This window comes from Capsicum annuum, chromosome 9 (assembly GCF_002878395.1).
Source record: "Capsicum annuum cultivar UCD-10X-F1 chromosome 9, UCD10Xv1.1, whole genome shotgun sequence".
Classification (NCBI taxonomy): domain Eukaryota; kingdom Viridiplantae; phylum Streptophyta; class Magnoliopsida; order Solanales; family Solanaceae; genus Capsicum; species Capsicum annuum.
This window is the reverse complement of record NC_061119.1, coordinates 138868798-138883210: the sequence shown is the minus strand read 5'-3', so window position 1 is coordinate 138883210 and position 14413 is coordinate 138868798. Positions and strand designations below refer to the sequence as shown.

Sequence of the window (14413 nt, the reverse complement as noted above, 5' to 3'; positions counted from 1 at the left end):
TTTAGTTGAATTAAGAAAATCTTCTATGAAAAAATACAACAAATATGTAGGGAAAAACACAAAATAACAGAAAAATTGGAAGAAGAAATAGAAAGAAAAATATTCTTTGATATATGTTAGAATAAACTTTGAGATCTGTTGAATTAGGAGGAATACATATATGTTAGAATAAACTTTGAGATCTGTTGAATTAAGAGGATTACATACTGCCACTAAAACATTCAATAAAAGAATGACCTATTGCTGCTAAACACTCCAATCAACTAAGGGATAAAACAAAAAAATTAATTTTGATAGAGAAAGTTTTACTTGCCTTTGATATATACATTAACTATATCATGTAATTATTAACAATGAATTGTAATTTTTTAAAACATTAACCATATCATGTAATTATTAAATTATTTTTTCTATAATGTGTAATTTTTACATACTTATTCCACCTAATAGTAATTTCCTAATTTGAGTCATTTTGGCTCATATTGTTCAGATATAGTTTATATAGGGAAAATTAACTATATAAACTTATTAGATTAGTTATTACAAGTTATAACAAAACTTTTAAGTTTTCAAGTTAGAGCAACTTTTATTTTAAAAAAGATATATAAAAAAGGTTTTTTTGTTTTTTGAAAGTACAAAAAAAGTAATTAATGAAAAAGGAAAAATAAAGATGTAATGCAATTACTATACAATTTACCTTCCTTAAATATAGTTAACCTTAATTACTGATATTTATCCACCCTGAAATCCCTCTAATCGTTATTTTTTTCTCCTATTTTAATGCTTGCATTAAGAGTTTTCATCTTCATACACTACCTTCCTCTTTGTACACGATTAATTTCTACCAGTAAACAAAATACCATAATTTCGGTGTCAACAAATTATTGAGGATTACAATTTGAAAGAAAAGCAAAAACAAGTATTTGTTTTGATAGCAAATATGAATTCTGTTAATTTGCATTCAATCATGATACGTCATGGAGAGAGATGAGATTCGTCAGGTTTGTTAAAATTTTTTATGAAAATAGATATTTTCCATTCAAAACGAATTTAAAGATTTATTTTTTTGTGTTTCTTCAATTCTCTATTGTTACATTATTGAATTTTGTACGTTTATCAATTGCATGAGAAGTAAAATTGTTGTTTAAATGGAAATACCGAGGGACTTTGAAATTGATGGGATTATGCATGATGCAACAACAAAAGTACAAAGGATTAGTAGTATCAATCGCGACACAGCTGATGATACATATATCGAATTGAAAGGTCAAGCGCAAGCAGGTAAAAACGATTGTGTATTTTTAGTGTATTAAATTAGATATTATAGTTGTATGTAATTTGGGTATCTATTTTTTTGAGTGTTAATTTTTTTAAAAAATTTAACAGCTACTATTTGGTTTGTGTGTTTGGTTTCTTCGTTCTTCCAGAATTAACAAATCAAAGATTTTTAAGATAAGAAAGTATTGTGACATTCATACATTCTCAATAAAGGATCAAGTTTATGCAAGGCGTTAAGGGATGGAAAAAGTGGTAGCCGGACTGATTTTAACAAATTAAAGATTCCAGAATCACCTGGGAGTAATGATGTATTTAGATCAGATAAGTAGTAATGTTGATTTTTTTGGGGGGAAAATGGTCAAAAGCTCCCCCAACCCTTACTCCAAATCTCAATTGCACACTTATACTTTGCGGGGGTCCTATGACCCTCTGAATTATTTTAAAGTGGAATTATTATCCTCCTGAACGCTGACATGGTAAGAGAGTGTGTTTCACTCTCTTTAAAGAGAGTGAGAACGAATATTTTTTATTAAAAATTTAATTTTAATATTTTTTATACAAATAATTTTAATTATTACTTTTCTTATTCATTTTCTCATGTCTTCTTCTTCTCTTTGTTAGAACCAAAATTCAAGAACTCATTAATGGAGTTCCTCATCTTCCTCATCTCCAATTTTATTTTCTCATCTTTCTTGAACTCATTAATGGCGAGGACTCATTAATGATGTTTTTTGCTAATTTGAAAAATGTTATTACCAAAAACAAGAAACACTTAAACTAAGGAAACAAGAAGATTTCTCTGATTAATGAATTCTTGAATGAGTAAGATGGGGAACTCTAATTCAAAAAACTTGAAAAAATTCAAGAACTCTGATTTTCTCTCTTTTTGCTCAAGATCCGTCATTAATGGCGAGCTCAAAGCTTTGAATTTCCACAATGCCATATATCATTTTCAACATAACCCACAATGCCATATATAATTTTTAACATAACCCACAATGTCATATATAATTTCCAATCTATTTCTCTGATTTTCTCTATTTTTGCTCAAGATTCGGCATTAATGGCGAGTTCAAAGCTTTGAATGTCCCCAATACCATATATAATTCCAACATAACTCACAATGTCATATATAATTTCCAATCCATTTCTTCGATTTTTTCCTTTTTAGCTCAAGACCCGCCATTAAAGAATTCATTAATCGGAGAATTAAGCAGCGTTCGATAGAGGGACTTTCGAATGAATGTTCCGCTTGTCATTAATCCAATTTTCCTGATCTTAGGACTTTCCCAAGAATTTATTAATCCGCCATTTTTTCCCCAAAAATTCTATCTTTGACCCAAGAAGATGAAATTGGGTTGAAGAAGAAAATGAAGCAAAATGGGGAAGAAGAAAGGAAATAATAAAGTTCCATAATTAATTTTTTTTAGAGTAAAAAGGGAAAAAATAATGTGGCAATGACGTGGGAGCGGGTGCACACCACATCCCAAATGACTGGTTGTCAGTTTTCGGGGGGGGGGGGGGGGGGGGGGGTAATAATTTCACTTTAAAATAGTTCAGGGTGATCATAGGACCCCTGCAAAGTATAGGTGTGTACTTGAGATTTGGGGTAAAGGTTGGGGAGACTTTTGACCATTTTCTCTTTTTTTTTTTGTTAAATATCTATTGTATGTGACACCAAAATATATAGCAATGGATATTAATGAAAATACTGAATAATCTGTTATTTGTGTTGCCATATAAGATTCTACATACAAATGACGTATTCTTATATAACTGTTTTTAGTGTATGAAACTAGTATAGTACACAATACAATATCCATGAATTATTTAATAAATTACATTGAAATCAGTTTATATACTCATTTCATACTTAAATAATACTTTTTTTTGAGTTCTCAATGTATTAAGTTGATGTTAAAATTGGTATTGATGAAGTTTCACATATATCACATTTGTATTGAATGAGTTTTAGGAATGTGACAATCGATAAGAAAAATTATGTTTTATTTTATATAATCTTTGTAGTGTATGTAATGGATATTACGTGAAAAACTATCACCGTAAATATTGAAAATAAATTAATTGATAATTATTTAATGTTAAATAATTTCTTGTTGTAATAAAAAAATAATCAGTATTAACCATGATTGATAGTGGTGTTTGACGAGTTTTCTTAGAAAACTCGTCAAAATATTTTATTTTTGATCTGATGATTACCAATGGTACCTTTTGATGAAAAGTAAAACTTCAGCAAATTACTTCCGGCTTTAGAAGATAAAAGTGGGTTAGTACTATTTTTAACCAAATATGTTTTCGTATTAATATGAAAAGATTGCAACTCAACATATTTTTATTCAATTCATTTTTTAACCCGTTCATTTGTCATCACTATGCTAACTTAAGGTATAAGTAGAGAATCAACATAATAAAGTAGACGAATTTTACGATAGGGTGTAAGTAAAATCATTAAGAAAGCAATTTTATTTAGCGGAAACATACAAATGATATTCTCAGCATACTATGACTGTTCATTTCATTTTAGGTAAAAATGTCTAATTGAAAATTAAGTTTAAGGAATAAAGCAAAGATTTTCAAACATATATATAAGCAACATATATAAAATATATGCAAATTAAAGTACGTTAATTGTAATTTTGAATGAGCAATGGTAAGAGTTTTTCGTGTATTTTCAAATCTTTTTCTCGTAGTAAAAGAATGAAATTTTAAATCAACGAGTCTCAATAAATCATCACCTCATTAGTGGCCGTTTGAACATGAAATTTTTTTTTCAAAAATTCTTTTCACTTTATTTTAAATATAACTTTACATTGGTGTTTGATCATGAGAATTTTAAATATAATTTAAAATTATATTTAAAAAAATAAAAATAAGTAAAAATTTTTTAATTGTTTTCACTTTTTTTTACTTTTATCTTTCTCACAAAAATTCAAAACAACCTCAATTTATATTTATGATCAAACACAATTTCAATTTCAACTTTAAAAAAAATTAGTAATTTTTGTAGCTCAACACCTATTAATATTGATAGTAAAACATGAATGCAGTGTTAGATAATTTCAAAAAAAGTAAAGCTATTTGTGATAGATTAAAAAGGAAAATGTTTCATAGGACACAATACTAATTATCAGCATGAAGACAGTTGGTTTTGACATATATAAAAAGTAAGTAAAACATATTAAAGTTAAATAAAAAAAACATTGATACCAATAATATAACCTGTCATAATTATCCAAAGCTTTAATTAAAAGTGATAAATGTTAAATACTAAAAATAAGGAAATAATATAAATAATAAATATTAGATAATTGATTTACGAATATTTAATTAAAATAAATTTTTTAAAAAAGTTTCTATAGCTTGTTATTATTTCTTTAGTCTAGTAATTATTGAAAAGTTTTACTATAACTTGTAAATAACAATCTAATAAATCTATTTAGGATAATTTTCACTTTATATACCATATTGATACAACCCATATACAATACTGATGCAGTTTTTAACTTGATCATTCGACGCTTTTCTAAAAAAAATTTAGTTTTTTTTCTACAAATTGTGTAACTAAAAAATATTCTGCTTTTTTGTTGTTTAAAAATAATAATTAAATATAATTATATAAAAATGATATAATTGTTATATAAAATCTGTATCTACATAAAATATATGAATAGAAATTGTATAGTTCTATCAAATATGTATACGTATAAAATATATATAAAAAAATATAGAAAATATACAAAAATTATATAATTATTGTATAAAATGTGTAAAAAAAATTGTATAATTATTATATAAATTGTGTATCGAAATCTATATAATTTTCATGTAGAATATTTATATGTATAAGATATGTATAAAAGTTGTATAAAATAAGCTAGGAAATTAAAATGTCTAAAAAATAAAATTTAAATTCCATGGGCATTTTTGTAAAATTTAATTCGGACCAATGGTCATTTGTGTCCTTCCCCCTAATTGTTTTGGATACTTAATTTTATAATACTAGTTTAGATGTACGTGTATATAGTTAATTAGCAATAAATGAATATAAAAAAAAATTATTTTGTGTATGTTATATTGTTAAGTAAAAAATTTAAAAAATCAACATTAATTTTAAGATAAAAAATGTACATGAAGAAGAACATGATAATTCACCATACATTTTCTAATGTCTCTTTAATTATTATAGACATGTAAAACATATTAAAATATACTTTAATCTTGTAGTTTTAAATATGCTATATGAAAATTTAGAAATTCTATTTTAAAAAAAAGAAAGATATTGAAACGAACTAAAAATAAAAAATAAAATAAACAGCGAAAGACACTTTTGTGTAATTTTTTTTACACCGACCACTGATTGAGCCAACAAGTACTCTTTTTTTGAGAGTTTTTTTAGGTTTCATGTCTTATAGAGTTTTAAAATAACACTCCTCCTTTTAATTGAGACTAATTAAATGAATATCTGTGTTTTGTTTGTTTATAGGATAGAAAAAGTAAGATCAAACATGAAATGAATGGAAAGCAATAGTAAGCGGCAACTCACTAATTCAAATAGCCCGTTTACAAAATTATGTTTCAAATGACATATAATTTACAAATATTAAACATAAACCATGCAAGCGCTTAATAAGAAAATTTCATCCATATAATTAAAACTTACAATGAGCCAGTACACCTGAATTTGTTGTTTCATCTATTTCAATTTTTTTTACATATTATATCTTTAATATTTTCTCCAGGTTCACTCAAAAAAGACATAGTTCTTGATCATAATATAAGTTACTATTACTTTATTGTAATGACAATCTTAGAATTGAACAATAAGTCCCAAGTCACCTTTAATAGAGAACACTTAACCTCTAATATGAAACTTTTTGATGTGAATTCAAATTCGATCGAGCTTCAATGTAGATATAGAACACTTCAAATCATAATGCAAATAAATTAAAAAAAGAGAGAAGATAGATATACAGATTCACATTAAAATTAAAATAAATTTCTCGAAAGGAGCAATTCTTGAAATTGGTGATGGCCTCTTTATACCTACAATCAATGAAGAAAAATATTTAATGATAAGCCAAACAATTAATAAATAAAAATCAAATCTCCTAAAAACTTAATCCCATGAATAGTCCTCAAAACATAGTACACGTAATTTTTTTAACCATAAAGCATAGATAAAAAACTTTATTTAATAAGATAATTAGTTATTATGAATTTAGAATGACCTATCAATTTTTTGTAATGAAATACGACGATCCAAATAATTTGTCCAAAAGTATAAATAAGTCACTTTCATTACTACCTATGATAAATTTAGAATGAACAACCAATTTCTCGTTACAGAATGTGACGATTCAAATAATCTGTTCAAAATTTTAAATAATTCAATTTTAAATCACTAATTGTATATGAAATACTATAAACAAAACTCACAAAGAAATTTCTCAATTTGCAATTGTTTATCAAAATACATCATTTATTAATGTAAACTTTAAAATCAATCTAAAATTTCAAAAAACATACCTATGAACAAACTCACTTCAACAACCTGCAATTTTGATAAAGCATATGAATGATATATTTATGGTGGAAAAAATAAAAGAAACTAAGAAGACAAACATTAAGATCTACTATAAAAGAAAAATTTTTAAAGAAAGAAAACCTAGAAATACAGAAGCAACATTGACTATAAAGTTCATGAATGAAATTGTGCAATAATATTTTTTATATATATTGAAGACTCTAAACCAAAAAGGAATTTAAAAAGTAAATATTGTCCAAACTAAAAAGGAATTTAAAAAGTAAATATTATAAAATTCCAACTCTGGAAAGCTAAAAGATGGAAAATTTTGAAAGAAAAAATAAACAAATAAACTCCTACTTCTATAGGAAAATTACGTAAATCACATTAAAAATAATAATAATAAAATGACTAAAATAAAAGAAAAAAAACCTATTTTTATTAGGATTCCATATATATCCTATTGATTATTTCTTTCCATATATTTCAAAAGTTCTTAATTATATTATATTGATTATTTCTTTCTATATATTTCAAAAGTCCTTAATTTCTATCCCATATATTTTAGGAGTGCTTAATTTTTATCCATATATTTTTAGGAGTCCTTAGTTTGATTAAATAATAAATTAAAAATAAAAGGTGAAAAGATAATTTTGTCTATTGCAGAGACTTTTAATAAAGGGTAAAAAGTTCAAATCACTTTTTTAAGGGTCTTTACACTTTTAATATATTATAGATTATAGAAATAGATATAGATTATATATATAAATTATAGATATAGATATAGATATAGATATTGGATTCAGAGAGTAATTTTTTTTGGATACTTACATTTAACATATAATTATATTTTACGCATTATAGTAAAATATTAAAAAATAAATAAGGAATTATGCTTCAATCTCTTGTATTAAAAAAATTGGAATATTAAAAAATAAATTATAAGATGGTAAATCAAAATCTTAGTAACAAAATGAGAGATTAAATAATGGGATTTTTCAAAAAATATAAATAAAGCCCATAAAATTAATTACACCCCCATAGCATAATTTTACGTGATTTATAATTTTCTACAGTTTTGTTTAACTTTATACCACTTTAAATAAGATTATAACTACATTATAGTATATAAAAGATATTTATACACACATTTATATTGTTATACACATTTTTCATAATTATGCAACATATAATCTTCAATTCACATTAGATACTTGAGCCAATCGTGGTTGCAAGTCAGCCGGATCTGCAAAACCAATTGGATAATTCTGTCTATCTAAAAATGGATGATTTTGTCTATCCACGAGTAAGAAAAAGAAGGTAGATCGAAGAAGGGATCAAGCATTAATCAGGAAAGGAGAAGATCCCCTCAAAAACAGACTTAATGGTACCTCAGAGCAATAATCCATGACGAAGAGGACAGGAAATTAAGAGGAAAGTCTAAGGAAGACAAGAGTTGGAGCAACAGCTCATCGAAGCTGAAAAGTGGCTTCAATCAGCAAAGATAATGCATAGCATAATTTATTTTTTATTTTTTAAAAAAGAAGATGAGGCAAAAAGAAGAAGAAGAAGAAAACTGATGTAAAATTTAAAATTTGGGTCAACATCAGTAATAATTTAGCTTTTTGAATATACTGGATAATTATCATTTAAATAATTGACTAACTGAACTATTAAAAAATTTCATGCTTCAAATTTTTACATTTTTGAGTCTATTCTTTTTTATATTCTCTCTTACTCAATGAATGTTGTGAACCCAGATGGTGATACGGGTGACAACAAGAAAACCGCAATGGATAAGAAAATTATTCAATGGAGAAGGGACATAAGGATGAAATTACCTTCTAAAAGACTTGTTGATCTTGTAGGGAAGCATGGTAGCAAAATGTGATGGGAAAGTATAGGTGGGTTGCATATGAAAGAGAGAGATGTTTGTTATTAGTAGCTATCAGTAGGCATAAAAAAAGTAGGTTAGCATTGTGTATTGAGTTTCTCCAATCACATTTATTTTTTTGTTGTATTTCTCCTCTCAATCAGTTTGGTAAGTATCTAGCTTGTTATATTGGTGTATGTTTTCATTATTGAGAGGTCTCTAATTTAGAGGACAAAGGCAACTCAAGGATTTGATTGACAATTCAATTCATGTTTCTATTCAAGAGGTGAAGGAATCCTTTTCTAGGGAGTTGTTTGAGATTTGTGATATACTACAAAGCTCCTATGGGTACTCACCAGCTCTATCCAACAACAGATCTAGCTCGACAGGAACAAATGCCGACCACCACTCTCCAACACAAGCCAACATCAATGGAATTTGGTCAACTTTGTGGAGATAATCTAGAGGCGTCGCTGTTTAAAGTGGAGCGTTATTTCATTTTAACAAGATTATAGATGACCAAAAGTTTACCATGGCATCATTCTACTTTGATGGTAATGCTTTGGAATGGTACCCGTGGTCATTGAGGAACAAATAATTGGTGGACTGGACGCATTTTGTTGATAGGGTGAGAATTCATTTTTAGCAAAAGGGGCTCGAATCAATGAGGATCAATTAGCGAAATTTTGGTAGGTTATCTCTACTATATTTCAACTATAGAAAAAGTTCGAAGCCATCGTGTAGTACCCCGAGACTACTCCTTAAATGCAACACAATACTTAGAACCACAGGTGATTCCAAGCTAACCTCTGGCACTAGCATAATGCATGAGTAACTAATTAAATATGTATAAGAGCTAATCTTACTAAGAGGAAGCATAATGAGATAATATTTTTCAATACATTACTATTAAAAGTTTACAGCACTGATTATACAAAAAAATTAAATTGAATACATCAACTCTGACTAACTGTCTATGGAGCCTTTACTAGTAATGACTATAGGTTGCCGGAACATGACCCTAGCTATCCCTAATCAATACATACAAATAAAAATAAAATACTAAATCTACAAACTGACTTGAGTCCTTGCATAAAGAGAACCCATCACTTCTTGGCTGAAAGCTGTGATTTGTCTTCCATAATTTTGTGAGATAAAACTTATAGCTACATTATAAAATAATATAGCCACAACATATATGTGATCTGTAGGATAGAATATACTGAGCATGGAGGAATACATATCATAAGAAAAATGAAAGTAATAAATCATATATAGAGTTGAAAACATATTGACAAGTATAAATAGTTTACAATTGTACATGAATGAACATAGTAAGAGTTGACATGATAGGAAAATATGAGTACTTATGCAGTGAACCAATTATACTAGTTTAGAAATTATGCATAAGACTTGGGTATGTTAATGAGTATAAATGACTCACATTAAACATGACATAAAGTAGAAAGAATAATAATAACTAACATGATGCTAAAACATGCAAAATCATAGAGTAGTGAGCCATTGTTGTAATACCTCGCACTATTCTTAGTTTGATTCAGCTCTTAATTGTATGCATAAGGACTTAAGTCCTAAAAATTTTAAGTGTTGGGAACTTAGTCATTTTCAAGACGCCAAAACTTTGAGGATTTTTAACTTAATTTTTTTGACCCCATGCGTTGGTTTTTGAGTTAAGTTATGTTCAGGGATGTAAGAAGTATGTCTCGGAGGAGTTTTAGATTTTTTGGACAAGGTTTGGGGCATATTTTGATCACGAAACTAGTGGGTTACCATGATAATCCCACGGCGCGGCATTAGTCCCAAAGTCATCCAAACCGCATCGAGGTGGGGGAAATGAATGACCGCGATAAGACCGCACCGCGGTAAGCTTGTTACGTCCAGTTCTAAATTTAAATGACAGAGGGGCAATTTGATATTTTTTCCCTTAACCCAATCGTTCATAACATGACTTGGGCATCAGTTAAGGCATATTTTTTCCTTCTTCTCCAATTTTCCTTCCAAGAAACCCATTCCCTTTTTCCCAAGAACACAAATTCAATTTCTTTTCCCCAATAAATCAAGAATTCAAGTTCCCCAAGTTCAAGAACCTTCAAGAAGCATCAAGAATAACATTTTTCCTTTCAAGTTAAAAGCTTAAGGTATGTGGTGTGTTCATCCATGGGTCCCTTTCACCCATGGAGCCCTAAAATCCTTTTTTCAATTAAAGAACGGATTTTTCTACCATTATTGTATTTTATATTACTTAAGATAGGTTTAATTCACGTTTTCATGATAATTTAAATGTAACTCAGTCCATGTATGATTCCATGCAAAATTTGAATTCCCCATGCTATGAATTTCAGTTTCCCATATCTTAGCCAAGTGAACTTCATGTTGTTGAATTCTCATGTTTAAAAAATACCCCCATGTGCAAGTCCATGCTTTCCACATGTTTGATGAAATGCCCATATTTTGAGTTGAACCATGATTCAATATTATAGTTTAAGTTTAAATGTCATGTTTTAATGATCACTAGTGCTTGTGGGTTATGAATACCCGATACGTACATGTTTTACATGATTTTTAGATTTTCAAGTATGATTCAGTTAAACCATGAATATCCTTACTTATTCAGTTATTATATTAAGATGAGCACTATTAGAAATAATATTCAGTTAAACTTAATTCAGTTCAGTACCAGTGTTAGTTCAGTTGGGAATAGGATTTAGCATTGAGTAAACCTAGGGATGGGGGCTCACCCGCCATTTAGGACTGGGTTCTTAGTAGGAGTCCCTAAGTTCTAGAACTACGTAGCTAGCGTAGAATCATGAGATATCACCCTTTAATTTAGGACCGATACTCTCTTAGAGGTCACCCGTCAGTTAGTACTGACTCCCTAGTCCACATCATCAGCCTGTATTAGTACCTATGGCACGGTACTGACACCCTTCCAACTAGGGTCACAAGTTGGACCCTAATAAGCTCAGATTAGGAAATCTCGGTTATATGATACCTCCCACAGTTTAACTACAGTATTCAGTGTATATTCAGTTTAGGTTTGCTTGGCCAAAGCATACATATTTACAGTTATTCAGTTATACAAATTTTAGTCTTTCAGTTTACAGATTATTTTAGAAATATGTATATACATGGTCTTGCATTCTTAGATACTACAATTTTAATGTATTATGCTCAGTTATTTCATGTTGTTCAGTTAGTTCATATCACATATGCACAGTACCCCATGTATTTCAGCCAGATCTCATCTCATATACCAGTATATTCAAAGTACTGATCGCATACCATTTTTGTGCTATGTTGTCTTATAATATATGTTGGGACGCTTAGTTTCCCGACCACTCCTAGACAGCTCACTGTACCCAGTAGCAGTAGTGGTAAGTCTTCATCCACCGAGGACATGATTGCTTATTCCAGTTATTTCAGTAGTTCTTTATATTCAGTCAGTCGGAGTTAGTTGGGGGCTTATCCCATTAACTCCTCAGTCATTTAGAGGCTTTTCAGGCAATCAAATAATTAGACAGTTAGTTAGATAGTTTTTCAGCTTATCAGTCTTTTCATTATTATCAGTTGTTCTAAATTGACAGTAAGATTTTAGTATTTTATCAGATGTTTTAGATTTGTGGTTGAACAACATTTTCAGTATTCAGATTAGTATTACATTCAGTAGTTTATCTTTCACACACATGTACTATTGCTATTTTATTCAGTGCTTACAGCAGGTACCAGCTTATGGATTAGCTTGTGGTCACTTGTGACCAAAAACAACATTGTTGCAACTAGGAGGTAGCCTCGGGTCGTGACAAAATTTGGTATCAAAGCCAAAGGTTTTACAGTGTCCTAGGGTGTCTGAAAGCCGCATTGAGTAGAGTCTTGTGCATAGGTGTAACATGCACCACACTTATGGACGAAAGGTTATGAGTTATTTTAGGAAAAATTTCCCTTCTTTCAGTATTCATGTCATCCAAAAGAGCATGAAATCTATTTAAACTCTCTTTCTAACTCATCCTTTATTCCGTTTATAGATCAGGCCTCCCAGAAGAAAAAATAAAATAAGAAATAGAGACCAGCCTGCACCTCCACCTATTCAAGAAGATCCCCTAAATGAACAAGTCTCTCACACCGAGTTCAGAGCTGTTTTTACTACCTTAGCCTATTTAGTAGCTGATCAGAATAATCAGTAAACTGTTGCTCCAGCCAATCCAGTGGCAAATACAACTGCAACTAGGATTCAGGATTTCACCCGAATCAATCCCCCTCTATTTTTGGGATCCAAGTCTAAGGAGGATCCATAGGAGTTTTTAGATATGGTGCAGAAGGTTACCGATATTATAGGCGTCACTTTAAGTGAAATTGCAGAGTTGGCTGCATATCAATTTCAAGATTAGCTCACACCTAGTTTAAGCAGTCGAAGGAGGACCGTGGTATTGATACAGGGCCTGTTGAGTGGGAGGAGTTTGCCATAATATTACTAGACAGGCTCTTCCCATTAAAGTTAACAAAATCTAAAATTCAGGATTTTATTAATTGGAAGTAGGACAACATGAATGTGAAGGAGTACTCGCTTAAGTTTACTTAGTTGGTGAGGTATGATCCTACTATGGTTTTAGACAATAGGTCTAGAATAAGTAAGTTCGTGTCTAGTGTAGCTGATAGTGTGGTTACAGAGTGTAGGACTGCTATTTTGATTAAGTAGATGGACTTATCTAGACTTATAGTTTGTTCTCAGTAGATTTAGGAAGAGAAGCTTAAGGAGAAAGAGAGAGAGAGAATTAGAGGGCCAAGACAAGTAGTTTTAACTTTTCTCATCCAAGGTTGAAAGGTGGTAACCATTCTCAGTTCTATCAAAAATTTTTAGCCCCAGCTCCATCTTCAGCCAGTACGCCAGTGCCTAAGTTTAGGCAAGATAGTCGGGATAGGGTGCCAGGCTCTAAGTCCCAGGGTAGTGTGAACAGTGATCGCACTAATCCGCTTTGTCAGAGATGTGGTAGGAATCATCAGGGTGACTGTAGAACTGGTAGTGATGTGTGCTTTAGATGTGGCAAGATAGGCCACAAAATCCAGAGGTGTCGATTAGTTACTCAGAGGGGAAAAGGATTCGCGCCATCATGGGCAATCTAACCGTCCTCCAGTTCTAGCCGGTCGCCCGACTCAATAGGGTGCCACCTCCAACGTAACTAGTGGGCAGCATCAAAATGGGTTGTATGCCCTCCAGATCCAGCAGGATTAGGAAATTTCTCTTGATATAGTTACGGGTACATTGCAGGTCTTTCATCTTCATGTTTATGCTTTATTAGACCAAAACCTTTACTCTTCTTTGTAACCCCTTATATAACAGTGAATTTTGGTGTCAGACTCGAATCTTTAGCAGAACCTTTCTCAGTGTCTACCTTAGTAAGTAACTCTATTATAGCCTGATGGGTATACAGAAATTGCTCGGTTACAGTATCTCAGAAAGTTACCTTAGTTGATCTAGTGGAGTTAGAGATGACTGATTTTGATGTCATTCTCGACATAGATTGGCTCCACTCATGCTATGATTGTAGAAAGAAGTCATTTAATTTTGGTTTCCTAATGAACCGGTCATTGAATGGAGGGGTAGTACCTCTGTACTTAGGGGTCAGATTGTTTCTTACCTTAAGGCAAGAAAAAATGATATCTAAGGGTGTGTTTACTATCTTGTTCGAGTCAAGGACTCT

The 14413-nt window shown here is 30.0% G+C and overlaps 1 long non-coding RNA gene across 1 annotated transcript; it reads right to left on the bottom strand.

The window, feature by feature from the left end:
• Positions 1-6159: 6159 nt before the first annotated feature.
• Positions 6160-9353, bottom strand: LOC107842039. Its single transcript, XR_001665575.2, has 3 exons — positions 8665-9353; positions 6826-6850; positions 6160-6342 (listed from the first exon to the last, which is right to left on the bottom strand). It is a non-coding gene; the product is annotated as an uncharacterized LOC107842039 (long non-coding RNA).
• Positions 9354-14413: the final 5060 nt, after the last annotated feature.